The sequence below is a fragment of the Triticum dicoccoides genome, chromosome 2B (genome assembly GCF_002162155.2).
Source record: "Triticum dicoccoides isolate Atlit2015 ecotype Zavitan chromosome 2B, WEW_v2.0, whole genome shotgun sequence".
Lineage (NCBI taxonomy): Eukaryota > Viridiplantae > Streptophyta > Magnoliopsida > Poales > Poaceae > Triticum > Triticum dicoccoides.
Window position 1 is genome coordinate 161477054 of NC_041383.1, and position 12635 is coordinate 161489688.

The following is a 12635-nucleotide window of genomic DNA, read 5'->3' on the forward strand; positions in this document are numbered from 1 at the left end:
AGGCATTCGGGTGGGACTGAACTGTCAACTCGGTGGGACCGATTTCGTTAGGGTTAGGGCATAACATAATCTTGGTGAGACCGATTACACAAACTCAGTGGGACCGACTTTGGTAATAAGCTAACCAGAGAGTTGGCCAGGCAAACTCGGTGGGACCGATTTGCTCATCTCGGTGAGACCGAAACGTTACGAAAGGGAAACAGAGAGTTCTCATTGTGAACTCGTGGGACCGATCACTCATCTCGATTAGACCAAAATGTTATGAAGGGAGACAGAGAGTTTGCAATCCCATCTCGGTGAGATTGAGATCCCTATCGGTGAGACCGAAGTGACTAGGGTTTCTGGCAGTGGCTATGTCAAATGAACTCGGTGGCGCCGGATAGATCAAATCGGTGGGGCCGAGTTTGACTTTTGGTTTGGGACATATGTGGATATGAGAAAGTGGTTGAGTGTTTTTGGAGCATAAAACTAAGCATTTTGAGCAAGCAAGCCATTAAGCAATACCTCATCCCCTTTTAATAGTATTGGCTTTTCCTATGGACTCAACGTGATCTTGGATCACTAAGAGTAAAATGTAGAGTCTTGAGCTTTAGAGCTTGAGCCAATCCTTTGTCCTTAGAATTTTGAGGGGTCCACATTCCTAATCCATGCCATGCCAATCATTGAACTTTCCTAAAAATTTACATCTTGAAATAGCATTAGTTCGTTGAGCTATATGTTGTTAATCATTACCAAAACCACCCAGGGATAGTTGCACTTTCAGTCTCCGACCACCATAACAACAGATCTAGCTGAAGAAATGCCCACTTCATTATGCCGCCCCTAGATCCACACATACCACTGTGTTGCAGCCGCCCTATCGCGTTCCCTGGCGCTGTTGCGCCCACCGCTGTTAGGTCAACAACCCACTCCTTGCCAGATCCACAATACCCGACGTCTGCCAGCATCGATGGTGCGCCCTCCTGAGCTCCACCAATGTGCCAAGCTAGTGGCACCAGTCAAGGTCCAGCGCTGGTCCGCTAATGGCCAGGTCTGGCCTGAATGCCCAACAACACTTCAGGTCGGCAGCGCACCCGCACCTCTGCACCAGCCGATAGGTCCCAGCACCGCCACATCGCGCACGTCCCGTGCATCTGCACAACGGAGCAATCCCTCTTTCCACACCATGCGAGAGGAGAATAAAGACGCCTGGCGGTGCATCGCAGACGGTGGGGGGAGGAGGTGTGTTGGAAGGTAGGTTCCAGCGCCTAGGGTTCGCGCCCGGGTCACCCATGAGGGAGCGACACATGGCATGGGTTTCTTTGTTGGACAAAATAACTCTACTTGTTCGTGTTAGTTTCTTGATTTGTAGTTGTTTATACAAAGCATATGAGGCAAACAGTTCAGCTCGGACAACTTAGCAACACTGGACATTTCAAAGATAGTACTCCCTGTGTGTTCGTAAATACAAGATGATCTAACTTTTTTCTGAATCAGATGTATTTATAGATACGTTTTAGTGTATTTGTTCATTTATTTCAGTCCTATGTAGTTCATAATAATAAAATATGTAAAACATCTTATATTTATGAATGAAGGGAGTAGCACAAAACAAAAACATTTATGCGGCCTGATACGTCCATTTTGCATCATGCTTTTATATCAATATTTATTGCATTATGGGCTGTTATTACACGTTATGTCACAATACTTATGGCTATTCTCTCTTATTTTACAAGGTTTATCATGAAGAGGTAGAATGCCGGCAGCTGGGATTTTGGCTAGAAAAGGAGCAAATATTGGAAACCTATTTTGCACAGCTCCAAAATTCCTGAAACTCCATGAAAATCATTTTTGGAATTAATAAGAATTATTGAGCAAAGAAAGTACCAGAGGGGGCCCACACCCTGGCCACGAGGGTGGGGGCGCGCCCCCCTACTGGGCGCGCCCCCCTGTCTTGTGGGCCCCATGTTGGACCTCCGGTGCCCATCTTCTGCTATATGAAGTCTCTTACCCTGGAAAAAAAATCATAAGTAAGCTTACAGGAGGAAACTCCGCCGCCACGAGGCGGAACCAATCTAGGGCTCCGGCGGAGCTGTTCTGCCGGGGAAACTTCCCTCCGGGAGGGGGAAATCATCATCATCATCACCACCAACGATCCTCTCATCGGGAGGGGATCAATCTCCATCAACATCTTCACCACCACCATCTCCTCTCAAAACCCTAGTTCATCTCTTGTATCCAATCTTGTATCAAAACCACAAATTGGTACCTGTGGGTTGCTAGTAGTGTTGATTACTCCTTGTAGTTGATTCTAATTGGTTTACTTGGTGGAAGATCATATATTCAAATCCTTAATGCATATTAATACTCCTCTGATCATGAACATGAATATGCTTTGTGAGTAGTTACGTTTGTTCCTGGGGACATGGGTGAAGTCTTGCTATTAGTAGTCATGTGAATTTGGTTCGATATTTTGATGAGATGTATGTTGTCTCTCCTCTTGTGGTGTTATGTGAACGTCGACTACATGACACTTCACCATTATTTGGGCCTAGAGGAAGGCATTGGGAAGTAATAAGTAGATGATGGGTTGCTAGAGTGACAGAAGTTTAAACCCTAGTTTATGCGTTGCTTCGTAAGGGGCTGATTTGGATCCACTAGTTTCATGCTATGGTTAGGTTTACCTTAATACTTCTTTTGTAGTTGCGGATGCTTGCAATAGGGGTTAATCATAAGTGGGATGCTTGTCCAAGAAAGGGCAGTACCCCAGCACTGGTCCACCCACATATCAAATTATCGAAGTACCGAACGTGAATCATATGAGCGTGATGAAAACTAGCTTGACGATAATTCCCATGTGTCCTTGGGAGCGCTTTTCTCATTATAAGAATTTGTCCAGGCTTGTCCTTTGCTACAAAAAGGATTGGGCCACCTTTCTGCACTTTATTTAGTTTCATTGCTTGTTACCCGTTACAAATTATCTTATCACAAAACTATCAGTTACCTACAATTTCAGTGCTTGCAGAGAATACCTTATTGAAAACTGCTTTTCATTTCCTTCTGCTCCTCGTTGGGTTCGACACTCTTACTTATCGAAAGGACTACGATAGATCCCCTATACTTGTGGGTCATCAAGACTCTTTTCTGGCGCCGTTGCCGAGGAGTGAAGCGCCTTTGGTGAGTGGAACTTGGTAAGGAAACATTTATATAGTGTGCTGAAATTTTCTGTCACTTGTTACTATGGAAACTAATCCTTTGAGGGGCTTGTTCGGGGCATCTTCGCCCTGACCAGTAGAGCAAAGAGTTGCTCTTCAACCTACTGAACCTACTGAAAATGTTTACTTTGAGATTCCTTCGGGTATGATAGAGAAACTGCTAGCTAATCCCTTTGCGGGAGATGGAACATTGCATCCCGATTTACACTTTATCTATGTGGATGAAGTTTATGGATTATTTAAGCTTGCGGGTATACCTGATGATGTTGTTAAGAGTAAGGTCTTCCCTTTACCTTTGAAGGGAGACACATTGACATGGTATAGGCTATGTGATGATACGGGATCTTGGAATTATAAACGATTGAAGTTGGAATTTCACCAGAAGTTCTATCCTATGCATCTTGTTCATCGTGATCATAATTACATATATAATTTCTGGCCTCGCAAAGGAGAAAGCATCGCTCAAGCTTGAGGGAGGCTTAAGTTAATGTTATATTCATGCCCCAATCATGAGCTCTCAAGAGATATGATTATTCAAAAAAATTATGCTTGGCTTTCTCTCAATGATTGCACCATGCTTGATACTTCCTGTGCTGGTTCTTATATGCTGAAGACTACTGAATTCAAGTGGGATTTACTGGAAATAATTAAACGCAACTCTGAAGATTGGGGTTCCGACGATGGTAAGGAGTCAGGTATGACACCTAAGTTTGATTGTGTTGAATCTTTTATGGATACCGATGCTTTTCGTGGATTTAGCGCTAAATATGGACTTGACTCTGAGATAGTGGCTTCTTTTTGTGAATCTTTTGCTGCTCACGTTGATCTCCCTAAGTAGAAGTGGTTTAAATATAATCCTCCCACTGAAGTAAAAGTAGTTGCACCTATTATAGTTGAAGAAAAGACTATCACTTATAATGATCCTATTGTTCCTACTACTTATGTTGAGAAACCACCTTTTCCTGTTAGGATAAAGGATCATGCTAAAGCTTCAACTGTTGTTTGTAAGAGTAATACTAGAACTTTTACACCTCCTGAGCAAATTAAAGTTGAACCTAGTATTGCTATGGTTAAAGATCTCTTGGTTCATAATATAGATGGGCATGTTATTTACTTCTGTGGTGAAACTGCTAATATTGCTAAACCCGATGCTAAGATACATAGACCTGTTGTAGGCATGCCTGCTATTTCTGTTAAAATAGGAGATCATTGTTATCATGGCTTATGTGATATGGTGCTAGTGCTAGTGCAATACCTATTTCCCTATATAAAGAAATTATGCATGATATCGCAACCGCTGAGTTAGAAGATATTGATGTTACAATAAAGCTTGCCAATAGAGATACTGTTTGTCTTGTGTGGGAAAGTTAAATATCCTGCTGATTTTCTTGTTCTTGGCTCCCCACAAGATAAATTTTGTCCCATTATATTTGGTAGACCCTTCCTGAATACCGTTAATGCTTGGATTGATTGCAAAAAGGATGTTGTTACGATTGGCTTGGGAAATATGTCTCATGAGTTTAATTTTTTAAATTTTGTAGACAACCCCATGATAAAGAATTGCCTAGTAAGGATGAGATTGTTGGTCTTGCTTCTATTGCCGTGCCTCCTACTGATCTGTTAGAACAATATTTGCTAGACCATGAAAATGATATGTTTATGAATGAAAGAAGGGAAATAGATGAAGTATTCCTTCAATAGGGTCCTATTCTGAAACACAACTTACCTGTTGAAATCCTAGGGGATCCCCCTCCACCCAAGGGTGATCCCGTGTTTGAGCTCAAACCATTACCTGATAATCTTAAATATGCTTATCTTGATGAAAAGAAGATATATCCTGTTATTATTAGTGCTAACCTTTCAGAGCAAGAAGAGGAAAGATTATTGAAAACTCTGAAGAAGCACCATGCTGCTATTGGATATACTCTGGATAATCTTAAGGGAATTAGCCCCACTCTATGCCAGCATAAAATTAAATTGGATGAAGGCTCTAAACCAGTTAGAGATCCTCAACGACGGTTAAATCCTAAGATGAAAGAAGTGGTAAGAAAGAAGATACTAAAGCTCCTTGAGGCAGGTATAATTTATCCCGTTGCTGATAGTGATGGGTAAGTCCTGTCCATTGCATCCCTAAGAAGGCAGGTATTATTGTCGTTCCTAATGATAAAGATGAATTGATTCCGCAAAGAATTATTACAGGTTATAGGATGGTAATTGATTTCCGTAAATTAAATAAAGCTACTAAGAAAGATCATTACCCTTTACCTTTTATTGATCAAATGCTAGAAAGACTATCCAAACATACACATTTCTGCTTTCTAGATGGTTATTCTGGTTTCTCTCAAATACCTGTGTCAGCGGAGGATCAATCAAAAACTACTTTTACTTGCCCTTTCGGTACTTTCGCTTATAGACGTATGCCTTTTGGTTTATGTAATGCACCTGCTACCTTTCAAAGATGCATGATGGCTATATTCTCTGACTTTTGTGAGGTATTCATGGATGATTTCTCCATTTATGGATCCTCTTTTGATGATTGCTTGAGCAACCTTGATCGAGTTTTGCAGAGATGCGAAGACACTAGTCTCGTCTTGAATTGGCAAAAGTGCCACTTTATGGTTAATGAAGGCATTGTCCTGGGGCATAAAATTTCTGAAAGAGGTATTGAAGTTGATAAAGCTAAAGTTGATGCTATTGAAAAGATGCCATGTCCCAAGGACATTAAAGGTATAAGAAGTTTCCTTGGTCATGCCGGTTTTTATAGGAGGTTCATTAAGGACTTTTCTAAAATCTCTAGGCCTCTGACTAATCTATTGCAAAAAGATATTCCTTTTGTCTTTCATGATGATTGTGTAGAAGCATTTGAAATACTTAAGAAAGCTTTGATCACTGCACCTATTGTTCAGCCACCTGATTGGAATTTACCCTTTGAAATTATGTGTGATGCTAGTGATTATGCTGTAGGTGTTGTTCTAGGGCAAAGAGTTGATAAGAAATTAAATGTTATCAAGTATGCCAGTAAAACTCTTGATACCGCCCAGAGAAATTATGCTACTACTGAAAAAGAATTCTTGGCAGTTATATTTGCATGTGATAAGTTCAGACCTTATATTGTCGATTCTAAAGTAACTATTCACACTGATCATGCTGCTATTAAATATCTTATGGAAAAGAAAGATGCTAAGCCTAAACTTATTAGGTGGGTTCTCTTGCTTCAAGAATATGATTTACATATTATTGATAGAAAGGGAGCTGAGAACCCCGTTGCAGACAACTTGTCTAGGTTAGAGAATGTTCTTGATGACCCACTACCTATTGATGATAGCTTTCCTGATGAACAATTAGCGGTCATTAATGCTTCTCGTACTGCTCCATGGTATGTTGATTATGCTAATTACATTGTTGCTAAATTTATACCACCTAGTTTCACATACCAGCAAAAGAAAAAGTTCTTTTATGATTTAAGACATTACTTCTGGGATGACCCACACCTTTATAAAGAAGGAGTAGATGGTGTTATTAGACGTTGTGTACCTGAGCATGAACAGGAACAGATTCTATGCAAGTGTCACTCCAAACCATATGGGGGACACCACGCTGGAGATAGAATTGCACATAAGGTATTGCAATCTGGTTTTTATTGGCCTACTCTCTTCAAAGATGCTCGTAAGTTTGTCTTGTCTTGTGATGAATGTCAAAGAATTGGTAATATTAGTAGACGTCAAGAAATGCCTATGAATTATTCTCTTGTTATTGAACCATTTGATGTTTGAGGCTTCGATTATATGGGACCTTTTCCTGCCTCTAATGGATACACACATATTTTAGTTGCTGTTGATTATGTTACTAAGTGGGTAGAAGCTATTCCAACTAGTAGTGCTGATCATAACACCTCTATTAAGATGCTTACAGAAGTTATTTTCTCGACGTTTGGAGTCCCTAGATACTTAATGACTGATGGTGGTTCACATTTTATTCATGGTGTCTTTTGTAAAATGCTTTGCTAAGTATGATGTTGATCATAGAATTGCATCTCCTTATCACCCACAGTCTAGGGTCAAGTAGAGTTGAGCAATAGAGAGCTCAAATTAATTTTGCAAAAGATTGCTAATAGATCTAGAAAGAATTGGTCCAAGAAACTTGATGGTGCATTATGGGCCTATAGAACTGCATATAAAAATCATATGGGTATGTCTCCGTATAAGATGGTTTATGGAAAAGCATGTCACTTACCTCTTGAACTTGAACATAAAGCATATTGGGCTATTAAAGAGCTCAACTATGATTTCAAACTTGCCGGTGAGAAGAGGTTGTTTGACATTAGCTCACTTGATGAATGGAGAACCCAAGCATATGAGAATGCCAGGCTGTTCAAAGAAAAGGTTAAAATATGGCATGCCAAAAGAATACAAAAGCGTGAGTTTAACATAGGTGATTATGTGTTGCTATTCAACTCTCGTTTAAGATTTTTTGCAGGAAAACTCCTCTCTAAATGGGAAGGTCCTTACGTTATCGAGGAGGTCTATCATTCCGGTGCCATAAAAATCAACAACTTCGAAGGCACAAATCTGAGGGTGGTGAACGGTCAAAGAATCAAACATTATATCTCAGGTAATCCTATAAATGTTGAAACTAATATTATTGAAACCGTAACCTCGGAGGAATACATAAGGGACACTTTCCAGAACGTTTCAGACTCCGAAAAGGAATAGGTATGTGGTACCGTAAGTAAACCGACTCCAAAACCATTCTAATGGCAATTTTTCTCCGTTTAGGAATATTTAAGAATTTTGGAAAGCAAGAAGTAATCCGGGAAGGACACGAGGTCTCCACGAGGGTGGAGGGCACGCCCACCCTTACTGGGCGCACCCCCCTGTCTCGTGGGCACCTCGTGTGCCTCCCGGACTCCGTTTTCTTGCACGTTACTTCTTTTGGTCAGTAAAAATTCATTATATAATCTCCCGAAGGTTTTGACCACCATATCACGCAAAAATCTTCTGTGTTTGTTTCGAGCTGTTTCTGCTGCAGATTAGAGCAATATGTCGTCCCAGGATTCGGAAGGAGAAAGTTATGTGGCCGATTACCTTGCAGACCCTAAGGTCTATGGGGACTTGGATCATTGTGGCTGGACCACTGAGGAAGAAGAAGACTACGAGCCTAAGGGGAAGGAGGAGACGAGCTGAGACGAAGACGAAGTCCCATTACCTCAACCTGGGGACATGCATGTGGAGTTTAAAAAGTCAAGCCTCCCCGATAGGGCAAAAAAGCCCAAGATCGAGTTTATCCCTTTTCGTCTCTTGCAGGAAAACAAACAGGAACTATGCAAAAGGATATTAAGCCTTGAGTAGGAGATCGATGATCTAAGGGAGCAACATTCCATTCTCAAACGCAAGTTGAGGAGGAAGCCTACATCACCAACAACTCCTTCTCCACCACCTCCGAGGACATAATCACATGGGCATGGGCACTCCCCTTGGCAACTGCCAAGCTTGGGGGAGGTGCCCCGGTATCGTATCACCATCACACTCCTATATTTATCGTTTTACTTAGTTCGATCCTTTTAGTAATATCTAGATCTGGTAGAATAAAGTTTTGGTATGATTTAGTTTTGAGTTTTGCTTTGTGATCTTTCTATGTAATCGAGTCCGTGAGCTATCTATAATAAAGATTAGTGTTGAGTCAAGGGCTTTGCTATCTTGCTATGATCTTGAGAAAATAGAAAGAATAAAAGGAATAAAAGAGTTCATATTGATCTTATGGATAGTAATGACTTCACACGTAAAGAGTATGAGGCTTAAAAGTTGTTGAGGGTTGACAAACATAGCTTTGGTCATCATTGCAATTAATAGGAAGAAATAAAGAAAGAGAGGTTCTCACGTATAAATATACTATCTTGGACATTTTTTATGATTGTGAGTACTCATTAAGTATGACATGCTAAAGAGTTGATGTTGGACAAGGAATACAACGTAACGGGTTATGTTTTCTCACATCTCAGTTAAAGTATATTGTCATGGATCTTCCGAACATGTTGAGCTTGCCTTTCCCCCTCATGCTAGCCAAAAATTCCTTCCACCAAGTAGAGATACTACTTGTGCTTCCAAACACCCTTAAACCCAGTTTTGCCATGAGAGTCCACCATACCTACCTATGGATTGAGTAAGATCCTTCAAGTAAGTTGTCATGTTGCAAGCAATAAAAATTGCTCTCTAAATATGTATGACTTATTAGTGAGGAGAAAATAAGCTTTATACGATCGTGTGATATGGAAGTAATAAAAGCGATGGACTGCATAATAAAGGTTCATATCACAAGTGGCAATATAAAGTGACGTTCTTTTGCATTAAGATTTTGTGCATCCAACCCTAAAAGCACATGACAACCTCTGCTTCCCTCTGCGAAGGGCCTATCTTTTACTTTATGTCTTTTACTTTATGCAAGAGTCAAGGTGATCTTCACCTTTACCTTTTTCATTTTATCCTTTGGCAAGCACCTCGTGTTGGAAAGATCCTGATATATATATCCAATTGGATGTAAGTTAGCATGAACTATTATTGTTGACATCACCCAAAGGTGAATACGTTGGGAGGCGAAATTATAAGCCCCTATCTTTCTCAGTGTCCGATTAAAAATCCATAACCATCAGTATTGTGTGAGTGTTAGCAATTGTAGAAGACTATATGATAGTTGAGTATGTGGACTTGCTGAAAAGCTCTATTCTTGACTCTTTCCGATGTTATGATAAATTGCAATTGCTTCAGTGACTGAGATTATTGTTTGTTAGTTCTCAATGAAATTTCTGAACCATACTTGACATTGTGAACAGTTTGTTTTGAGCATAAGAAATCATATGACAAAATCTATATATGTTGCTGTTATAAGAATGATCATGATGCCCTCATGTCTGTATTTTTATTTTTATCGACACCTCTATCTCTAAACATGTGGACATATTTCTCGATATCGGCTTCCGCTTGATACGTCCATTTTGCATCATGCTTTTATATCAATACTTATTGTATTATGGGCTATTATTACATGTTATGTCACAATACTTATGGCTATTCTCTCTTATTTTACAAGGTTTATCATGAAGAGGGAGAATACCGGCAACTGGGATTCTGGCTGGAAAAGGAGCAAATATTGGAAACCTATTCTGCACAGCTCTAAAAGTCCTGAAACTCCACGAAAGTCATTTTTGGAATTAATAAGAATTATTAAGCAAAGAAAGTACCAGAGGGGGCCCACACCCTGGCCACGAGGGTGGGGGTGCCCCCCCTACTGGGCGTGCCCCCTGTCTCGTGGGCCCCCTGTTGGCCCTTCGGTGCCCACCTTCTGCTATATGAAGTCTCTTACCCTGAATAATAATAATAAGCAAGCTTACGGGACGAAACTCCACCGCCACGAGGCGGAACCTTGGCGGAACCAATCTAGGGCTCCGGCGGAGCTGTTCTGCCGGGGAAACTTCCCTCTGGGACGGGGAAATCATCATCATCGTCATCACCAACGATCCTCTCATCGGGAGGGGATCAATCTTCATCAACATCTTCACCAGCACCATCTCTTCACAAAACCCTAGTTCATCTCTTGCATCCAATCTTGTATCAAAACCACAAATTGGTACCTGTGGGTTGCTAGTAGTGTTGATTACTCCTTGTAGTTGATGCTAATTGGTTTACTTGGTGGAAGATCATATGTTCATATCCTTAATGCATATTAATACACCTCTGATCATGAACATGAATATGCTTTGTGAGTAGTTACGCTTGTTCCTGAGGACATGGGTGAAGTCTTGATATTAGTAGTCATGTGAATTTGGTATTCGTTCGACATTTTGATGAGATGTATGTTGTCTCTCCTCTAGTGGTGTTATGTGAACGTCGACTACATGACACCTCACCATTATTTGGGCCTAGAGGAAGGCATTGGGAAGTAATAAGTAGATGATGGGTTGCTAGAGTGACAGAAGTTTAAACCCTAGTTTATGTGTTGCTTCGTAAGGGGCTGATTTGGATCCACTAGTTTCATGCTATGGTTAGCTTTACCTTAATACTTCTTTTGTAGTTGCGGATGCTTGCAATAGGGGTTAACCATAAGTGGGATGCTTGTCCAAGAAAGGGCAGTACCCCAGCACTGGTCCACCCACATATCAAATTATCAAAGTACCGAACGCGAATCATATGAGCGTGATGAAAACTAGCTTGACGATAATTCCCATGTGTCCTCGGGAGCGCTTTTCTCATTATAAGAATTTCTCCAGGCTTGTCCTTTGCTACAAAAAGGATTGGACCACCTTGCTGCACTTTATTTACTTTCATTGCTTGTTACCCGTTACAAATTATCTTATCATAAAACTATCCGTTACCTACAATTTCAGTGCTTCAAGAGAATACCTTACTGAAAACCGCTTGTCATTTCCTTCTGCTCCTCATTGGGTTCGACACTCTTACTTATCGAAAGGACTGTGATAGATCCCCTATACTTGTGGGTCATCACGGCCAGTATCGTTCTAGCAAATCGGTTGATTCATCAACTACCGCAGCAAATTTATATGACGATCGTTCCATGTATCCATGAAATATATGGGATCTGGCTCCTTCGACCACCACCAGCTCCACCACCTCGCAAACATGGTCCTTGGCTTGAACACACATCTTAAGATCAAAACAAGAACATCATATTCATATATCTATCGGAAGCATCACGCCTGAACTTTTTAACACGTATGGAACAAACTGAATCACAATTCACAAAGTAAAAGTGATACATAATCTAATCCAAACTAAAATGCAGGGTGTAATTTTTTAATAGCTTCCATAAGTGTTGAATAATAATAACATAGACAAATCCAAATCTTGTGCTTCCTCCCATCATTACTCCGAAGGGTACAACTTTAAAATTGCACCAGAAAACAAAAAGGCAGCCGCCACTGGCATTCTAAGCTTCCTGTCCAAAGAACACCAAAAATTGTTAAAAGAATCATAGGAATTATCAAAAATTGCATGCTACACCCTCTGTCCCATAATGTAGGACATTGTTTGACACTAATTTCCAGAGGTATATAATGGCTCATAGATTTTTTTTAAAAATAGTCACATGTCTGGGAAGTCCAGGATTGTGATCTGCAATGTACCCAAAGCATAGTTAGTAAATAAAAAAATTGTAGACACACAAAACAACATAGAACTTGGTCATGTATGCATATCGCGTCTACACACAAGCAACTAGTATTGTTTTAAATCTATGATACCTATGCCAAGCGCTAGTAAATTTCAATATCTACAGATCATATGACAGAGTATTTTCAGGTGGGCAGATTGAGCGCCTGGTTGGCGCAATCCTCAATGACACTCTTCAGCCGTGCTTTCACCTTGTTGACTGAGGACTGGTTGGGGCCTTCGATATACATGTAGAGCTTGCGCTCGTTGGTGGTGATGA